Source organism: Suncus etruscus, chromosome 7 (assembly GCF_024139225.1).
Source record: "Suncus etruscus isolate mSunEtr1 chromosome 7, mSunEtr1.pri.cur, whole genome shotgun sequence".
Lineage (NCBI taxonomy): Eukaryota > Metazoa > Chordata > Mammalia > Eulipotyphla > Soricidae > Suncus > Suncus etruscus.
The window spans coordinates 11,782,486-11,791,065 of record NC_064854.1 but is presented as its reverse complement, the minus strand read 5'-3'; the positions used below and the strand labels follow the sequence as shown (position 1 = coordinate 11,791,065).

Genomic DNA, 8,580 nt, shown 5'->3' with positions numbered 1-8,580 from the left:
TATCCATACTGGTTTTAGCCTCACTATTTCTACATGTTCTATTTCCAAAATACCAGCCAATACCTATGCTCACAATAACAACATTAGCCAACACAGAAATTTCACAAACTATGACTACTAGAAAAAAATGCAGGAGAGGCAAGCATTGGACTATAAATTTCCATTTTAAATATAGACCACAACCATCCAACAACAGTGACTTTCCTTAGATCCAAACCAAGTAGTTTAAAACAAAATGGAATAATCCAATTGAATTATAGAGAATCAATGCGTATGCAAGAAGGTGGTAGAATCTACATGACTAACCAGAGAAACCATCAAATAGTCAGTAGAGGAAATTTCCAATAAAGCATTTCACTTACAGTTATTGAGGGTCCAGATTCAGCCTGTTTGGGCGCCATAATGTTGCAAGTCAGTCCTTGATGTGGTTGACTGATGGAGGGTGGAGGATGAGGCCTTTTTCCTCCAGCTCAGACCACGCATCTGTTACCCTGTTCAGCTGGCGGTTCTGAGGTGAATGTGGTGGGAAAAAAACCAACAGGCAATCAGGCTTCCGAAGAAAACAGCTCTTTATTCCGTGAAGAGGCTGAAGCCAAAAGGCCCGAGAATAGGCCCCAGGAAAAAAGCCCTTCACCTTTCACAGACCCTTGTTTTATATCCCAGAATCAGGTACTACCCAATGGTGGGATCAGGTACCACCCAATGGTGAGAGCAGAATCAGGTGCCACCCTTGGGTGGGAACAGAATGTCAGGTCACACCCCAGGGTAGTAGGACACAATCACAGATCAGGGTAGGGTCAGTAACATAATAATCCCATTGAAATCTTTACATACACAACACCATACCACCATCCTCTGTCTCTAAGGCCTGCCTGTATATCAGACACACTAAGTTTATATTGTTTAAGTTTAGGTCTCTTGATTCTATTGTCATTGACTTTGGCGTGGATACTTATTTCTGTCCTTATTTTTTTTCCTCCACTAATGCATCTGGGACCACTTGGCCCTTGGACCCCAGTCTTTCTTTTTTCTTTTCTTCTTAGCTGTATAGAAGAATGCAGGAATATGTGGTAAAATAAAGGAAGCTGTGTCTCAAGGTTCTATAAAAAAAGGTAGGAGCCCCTATTTAAAATATATAAAATTAAAAAAATTAAAAAAGGAAAGAAAAGAAAAAAAGGGATATGTTGCAGTTATTTTTCCCTACATAGGTATAGCAAAAGATGGGGAAAAAGATGGCCTAAAATCATGGAGACCCTACCTATGGAGCCATAAGACCAACTACAGACTCTGGGCATGCTAAGTTGTCTAACCTCAAAATCTTTCTTTGGGGGCCGGCGAGGTGGCGCTGGAGGTAAGGTGTCTGCCTTGCAAGTGCTAGCCAAGGAACGGACTGTGGTTTGATCCCCCAGCGTCCTATATAGTCCCCCCAAGCAATTTCTGAGCGTGTAGTCAGGAGTAACCCCTGAGCATCAAATGGGTGTGGCCCCCCAAAACAAACAACAAACAAAAAATCTTTCTTTGTGTTGGCACAAAGAGAGGCTGTGGCCATGTACATTATTATAAGCAACACTGGTGTTGGTAAATCATGCTTATTGTTACAGTTCATGGACAAGAGGTTTCAGTCAGTGAATGACCTTACTATTGGTATGGAATTCAGTGCTTGGATGATAACTATTGATGGAAAATAGATAAAACTCCAGATATGGGACACGGCAGAATAAGAGTCTTTTTGTTCCATCATGAGTTCATATTACAGAGGTGCAGCAGGAGCTTTACTAGTGTTTGATATTACAAGGAGAGATACATTCAACCACTTGACAACCTGGTTAGAAGATGTCTGCCAGCATTCCAATTCCAACATGGTCATTATGCTTATTGGAAATGAAAGTGATTTAGAATCTAGAAGAGAAGTAAAAAAAGAGGAAGGTGAAGCTTTTGCACAAGAGCATGGTCTTATCTTCATGGAAACTTCTGCTAAGACTGCTTCTAATATAGAAGAGGCGTTTATCAAAACAGCAAACGAAATTTATGAAAAATTTCAAGGAGTCTTTGACATTAATAATGAGGCAAATGGCATTCAAATTGGCCCTCAACACGCTGCTACTAATGCCACACATGCAAGCAATCAAGGAGGCTGCTGTTGAGTCCACTTTTACTGTCTTGCTACCCAGATGGGGCCTACTCACCTATTCTTTCACTCCTGCTTAGGTGCACATGAAACTATTCGAAATGGCTTTATGTCACAGAGACTTTAATCCTTCAAATTCTTGTATAACTTTGAATAACGGTTAATGTTCACTTAAAAAAAAAAGCAGATTTTGGAGATTGTATTCATACCTATTTGCATTTGATTTCTAGATCAATTGACGTGATTACTTTTGTTAAATGTTGTCTTGTGCCTTTACCTACAAACTGAATTGTATTAAACACTACAAAGTCATCTGGAGTATTTTAAATGGGTTTGTATAGCTAGGTATTTCCCAACACCTGTGGTTCCCTAATGTTTACTATTATAGAACTATCCTCAACAAGTTTGTTGATCTTCAAGGCTCTAAGGAAAAACAGAAGGACTCTTTGAATTCTGTATTTATCATTTACTTTCTGTATATATAGTTTAATAACCTGCTTGGGTGTAATTTGCCAAGCTTGACTTCTTTAATGCATTTGCATAAATTCTATACTGTTTTAGAGCTTAAAGCTACAAAAACTTTGTTAGGAATTGCTTGGACACTGAATTTTAAACTTTTTTTTTTTTGTTTTTTTTTTTGTTTTTTTTTGGTTTTTGGGCCACACCCTGTGACGCTCAGGGGTTACTCCTGGCTATGCGCTCAGAAGTTGCTCCTGGCTTCTTGGGGGACCATATGGGACGCCGGGGGATCGAACCGCGGTCCGTCCTAGGCTAGCGCAAGCAAGGCAGGCACCTTACCTCCAGCGCCACCGCCCGGCCCCCGAATTTTAAACTTTTTGACATTGTTAGCAAGTATGTTCATCTTTTCTTGTCACTAATCCAAGAAAACTACGCTTAATGTATATTACTAAAGACTATGCATGTATTCATCTGTTTTAATGCCAAAAGTTTGCTATTTGTCAACTATTATTTTAAAACCTCTTAAGATCCTTGAGAAAAGGATTTGTTTGCCTTAATGTACATTGTTAGGTAAAAAACACAGTATAATGAGTAGAAAGGGTGGAAGCAAGAACTCCCTCCAACTGACTCCAAGAATGAATGTCCATTTAGATGGCACATTACGAGGAATTTGACCCTTCCTTTAACAATGATGTTTTATTTCTTTTACTCACATAATTTCTATTTTCATGCAGGACAGTTTTTCAACTTTGATGTACAGTGACTATGTAAAATTTTTCTTTCAGTGGCAACCTATAATCTTTAAAATGTTAAGCATCTTGTCTGTTTTGAAGGGAATATGACAATAAATCCACCAGATGGAATATCCTGTTAAAAAGTAGAAAAGCTCTAGTAATTTTACTGTGTGTAGCCCATGCAAACAATAATTGCCACTCTAACACTGTTTTTACAGTGCTCCTTTGACTCTAAACCTTTAAGAAACTACTAGTAAAAATATCTGGAACTGCAAAAAAAAAAAAGTTTACATTAGTGTTAACTTATATGCTTTTAGTTACACTAGCATTCTGGGGGATAAAGGAGGGAGATAAAGGATATATGCTTGGAACAGGGATGAAGGGAGGACAACACTGGTAATGGAAAGACCTTCATTTATTGTCACTGTGTACCTTAAATATCACTGTTTAATATTTGTAATTCACTTTGGCCACAATAAAAATTAAAAAAATTTTTTTTTACTAAGTGTGGTGGTTTTATCCTTTTTCTTTCTTTCTTTTCTTTTCTTTTTTTACTTTTTCTCCCTTGGTCTATAATGAAATTGTTATAGCAGTGCAAAATAAAATTCTATGTATAAAAATATTTCTTTGTGATCTCAGTAAAAGTTCTTTTCAATCATGGTTGTTGTAGCCAGGTTTCTATAATTAGAGATCTTGGTTTTTGCACAGATCCTATGTTGAAGTCAGGGTGTCCTGAAGTGTCTTCTGGTTTAGTCTTACCGTTAGGTGGCAATGCAGGGAAACCTGCTCTGAAAGCAAGTTGTTGCTGTTTCCAAGTGATCAGGATGTCATATGAACCCTCTCTGGAGCAAGTCAGTGCCAGGGCAGCATTAGGGGCTTCCATAGTAGAAGTCCGATTCCTGGTGCTGGTGCAGAAAACGGTGCTGGTTCCATAGATGGGATCTGTAGAGTATTTTTGTATTCATTTTATGTATTGTATTTATTCTATTTGTTCTTTGTCGTCCCACCTGAACTTTCCAGGTGGGGGCGATTGAGTAAGAAATAAAGGATCTTGGAGGGGAGGTCAAAGGAGACAGTTGGGCAGAGGCTGTTGGACAGAGGCGGTTGGAGAGAGGCAGTTGGAGAGAGGCGGGGGGAAGGGTGAGGAGAGAGGAGAGAGGAGAGAGAGGAAACCAGGGAGGATTAGTGTCTTTTGGCCAAACTTTTGGCCAAATCTCTTTGTCTGGATCATTCATTGCTGACGATTATTGCCAAGGTCTCCCCGAGAAGGGGGGGTGGAAGAATGGGAGTTGGTCTTTCAATTTGGGAGATATTTGGGGACCCTGAATATATCTGCAGAGGACTCAATTTCATGCCACAGGATCCAAGGTTCAGGCGTGAATGGCTGATAACTGATCATCTGAAACCTAAGCCAAGTCACTATGTGTCTTTCTTTTATAATTTCTTTTGGGGGGGATACTCTCAATCAGTATTCTGGGAGTCTGATGGCTTCTCTGGCATTACTCAGTAAGCTGGGTTAGAGGGTTTAATGCTAATATCCAAGGATGTAGTGCTGTTCAAACCATGTTGTACCAAGGATTAGAAGGGACGCACCTGACCATGCTTGGAGCATGCCATTCAGTGCCGGGGATGGAACTGGAGTTCTGCATATACTCCTGAACCCTGCACTATCTCCTTGTCCCCCTATTTTAAAAAATTTTGTGGTGTGTGCATTTGGTGTTGTTTCCTAAAAATGGCTGCCAAGACCAGTGTTTTCAGGGGTCTCAAACTCGTGGCCCGCAGGCCGTTTACAGTCCTCCGTACAACATTTTGTGGCCCTGCCCTAGAGAAATCTTGTTTTGTTTTGTTTTAGTTGTTTGGGTCACACCCCCCAATGTTCAAGGCTTACCACTGACTTTGCACTCAAGGATCACCCCGACTTTGCCTCCTGTGGCCCCCAGGTAAATTGAGTTTGAGACCCATGGCTCTACATTTTCTTCTAGGTATTTTACAGTTCCAAGCCTTATGCTCAGGTCTTGAATTAATTTTGAGCTTTGCTTTTGTTTATGTACATGTGATTGGTGTAAGAAACAGGCCAACTTTTGAGATAGGAGAACAGCAAAGATAAATGTGGTGCACAACTAACTACATGGAAAGAAATCAGAAAATTTGGCCTCTTATGGAAAGAGATAGAAGATGTGGGCAAATTCAACAGCCATAACATTCTAGAATTTTCTTAAGCAAACATCTTTGAACTTCTACACAGACTAGCTCATTTGTGCTCTCTCTCTTAGCAGGATAACATCTTTATCAGTGGCTACCTTAAACATATTTTTAATATCATCGGATCATATTGCACATGGATATAGGATATACTTATAAACAATACTGGGATGTTTATATGTTTTGCCAAAGTAGTTTATGTGCTAAAGATGTCAAACACCTCAAAATTGAGAACAGTGAAGTTTAAGACCCTTTGGTACTTGCAAACAGTTGGAACCATAGAAATCTGAGACCAATGAAACACTTCCAACTTCATTAGCTACTAAGCATAGCTTATTTCTATAGTAAAAGTAATACCTTCCCACACCACTATATTCTACAATTGTCACAACAAATCCAAGAAATTACCAAATTTGTTTAGTGCCAAATTTGGGTGGCACAGGCCTTTGGAAAATTACCATTCCAACATCTTTCCTATTTAAAACATCATGCATATTCTACTCCTTATTAGAATGCTGGGCTAACAGCGTTTTTCTACCAGTGATTATCTAATTTTAACCATAACCACTTACTGTGAGATTATCCTAGCGTCTCTTAATTTGTTTTCCTCATCAGATATTAGTTGATTCTGTTCCATTGGGTACATATATTTATTTTTATGCCAGCACCATTTTGTATTGGTTACTTTAGCTTTTGCATACAGTTTAAAATCATGAGTCATGATGGCTCCATGCTTTGGTCTTTATTTTAGGATATTTTGACCATTAAGGATTTTTTTGTGATTCCATAGAAATTTTAGCATTCTATTTCTATAAAAAATGTTATTGTAATAGTGATAAAGAAATTGTATTGAAGCTATATATAGTTTGGGAAATATGGATATTATAACAATATAAATTGTCCTATCCATAAATGAAATGTCTTTCTACTTTTGTATGTCTTCAATTTATTTCACCAAACATAATTTTTAATGTATAGTCTTTTTATTTCCTTGGTAAGTTTATTTCTACATATCTTTATTAATTTTGATCCAACTTAAGGAAAATTATTTAAATTTTCTCTCTCAGATATTTTATGTAGTATATAGAAATGTACTAATTTTATCTTTCTATATTATAAAATTTTATATTTTACTTTACTAAATTTGTTAATTCTAACCATTTTGGTGGAGTTTTAGAATGTTTGATTAAAAATCATGTCACTTATAAAACTTCAAGGGAACAACAGTCTTGAAATCAGTTTGTTTTTTTTTTTTTTTGGTTTTTGGGTCACACCCGGTGGTGCTCAGGGGTTACTCCTGGCTGTCTGCTCAGAAATAGCTCCTGGCAGGCCCGGGGGACCATATGGGACACCGGGATTCAAACCAACCACCTTTGGTCCTGGATCGGCTGCTTGCAAGGCAAACGCCGCTGTGCTATCTCTCCGGGCCCGAAATCAGTTTTGCAAGAAGCATTAATGGACTTTTTTTCAAAGAAGACAAACTTCTCTTAAGAATGACGAACACTCATGTTACTTATGGTTGCTCCTTATCACATCAAGAAAGGTCTGTTTATTCCTAACTTGCTAAGTGAATTGCAATAGTGAATTAACATTTAATTTATATTGAATGCTGTGCACCAATTAGCTAATATTCTTAATCTAATTTTTGTTTTGTTTTTGGGCCACTCTCAGCAGCATTAAGGGGTTACTCCTGGTTCTGAGCACAGAAATTGCTCCTGGCAGGATTGGGGACCATATGGGATGCAGGGATCAAACCCTGGATCGTCCCAGATCAGCTGCATGCATGGCAAATGCCCTACCGCAGTGCAATCGCTTCAGTTACTTTTTTTTTTCAGGCCACACCCGTTTGATGCTCAGTGGTTACTCCTGGCTAAGCACTCAGAAATTCCCCCTGGCTCGGGGAAGAGGGGGAACCATATGGGATGCCGGGGAATCGAACCGAGGTCCTTCCTTGGCTAGCGCTTGCAAGGCAGACACCTTACCTCTAGCGCCACCTTGCCAGCTCCTGCTTCAGTTACTTAATTCAGTTTTTAAATTACAACCTTTTACTTATTAATTCAGGTATTTTCTTTTTTTTCCTTTTTTTTGGGGGGGGGCACACCTGGCGGCCCACAGGGTTACTCCTGGCAGGCACTGGGGACCACATGGGACACTGGGATTCAAACCAACCACCTTAGTCCTGGGATATGCTGCTTGCAAGGCAAACGCCACTGTGCTATCTCTCCGGCCCCCAAATGTAAAGTCAAGTGAAATAACTATTTGTTGTTGTTGTTGTTTGTTTTTTGGGTCACACCTGGCAGTGCTCAGGGGTTACTCCTGGCTCTATGCTCAGAAATCGCCCCTGGCAGGCACAGGGGATCATATGAGAAGCTGGGATTTGAACCACCGTCCTTCTGCATGAAAGGCAAATGCCTTACCTCTATGCTATCTCTCCGGTCCCTAATCCAGGTATTTAATAATTATCTGCAATATAATATTTTCTAACATAAAGTCAACATTGTTTTTCAGAATAAAAGTTAGATTTATATTTTTATAGGCTTCTTCTGATTTTTACTAAATTGTATATTGTAGGATTTATCTTTTTTTTTTTTTTTGGTTTTTGGGCCACACCCAGTGACGCTCAGGGGTTACTCCTGGCTATGGTCTCAGAAGTCGCTCCTGGCTTGGGGGACCATATGGGACACCGGGGAATCGAACCGCGGTTCGTCCAAGGTTAGCACAGGCAAGGCAGGCACCTTACCTCTAGCGCCACCACCCGGCCCCAGGATTTATCTATTTTATGTAAATATTTAAATAGACTAGCATGGAATTATTCATGTTATTTCTTTTTTAATTTGTATATTTGTTTACAAATAAAGGTTAAAAAATCATGTCACTTGTGAATAGAGACTATTCTATAAATTTTTTGAGGGAATTTGGACCATACCTGACAATGCATAGTGGTTACTCCCGACTCTGCACTCAAAAAAATAAAACCTCCTGGCAGGCTCAGGGGACCATATGGGATGCCAGAGATTGAGCCTTGGCTGGCGCGTGCAAGGCTAATGCCTTACCCTC

General features: G+C 39.4%; 1 pseudogene; it reads left to right on the top strand.

Annotated features, from left to right (window-relative positions):
• The first annotated feature begins 1,547 nt into the window (after positions 1–1,547).
• LOC126014180 (ras-related protein Rab-2A-like) lies at positions 1,548–2,144 on the top strand (annotated as a pseudogene).
• Positions 2,145–8,580: the final 6,436 nt, after the last annotated feature.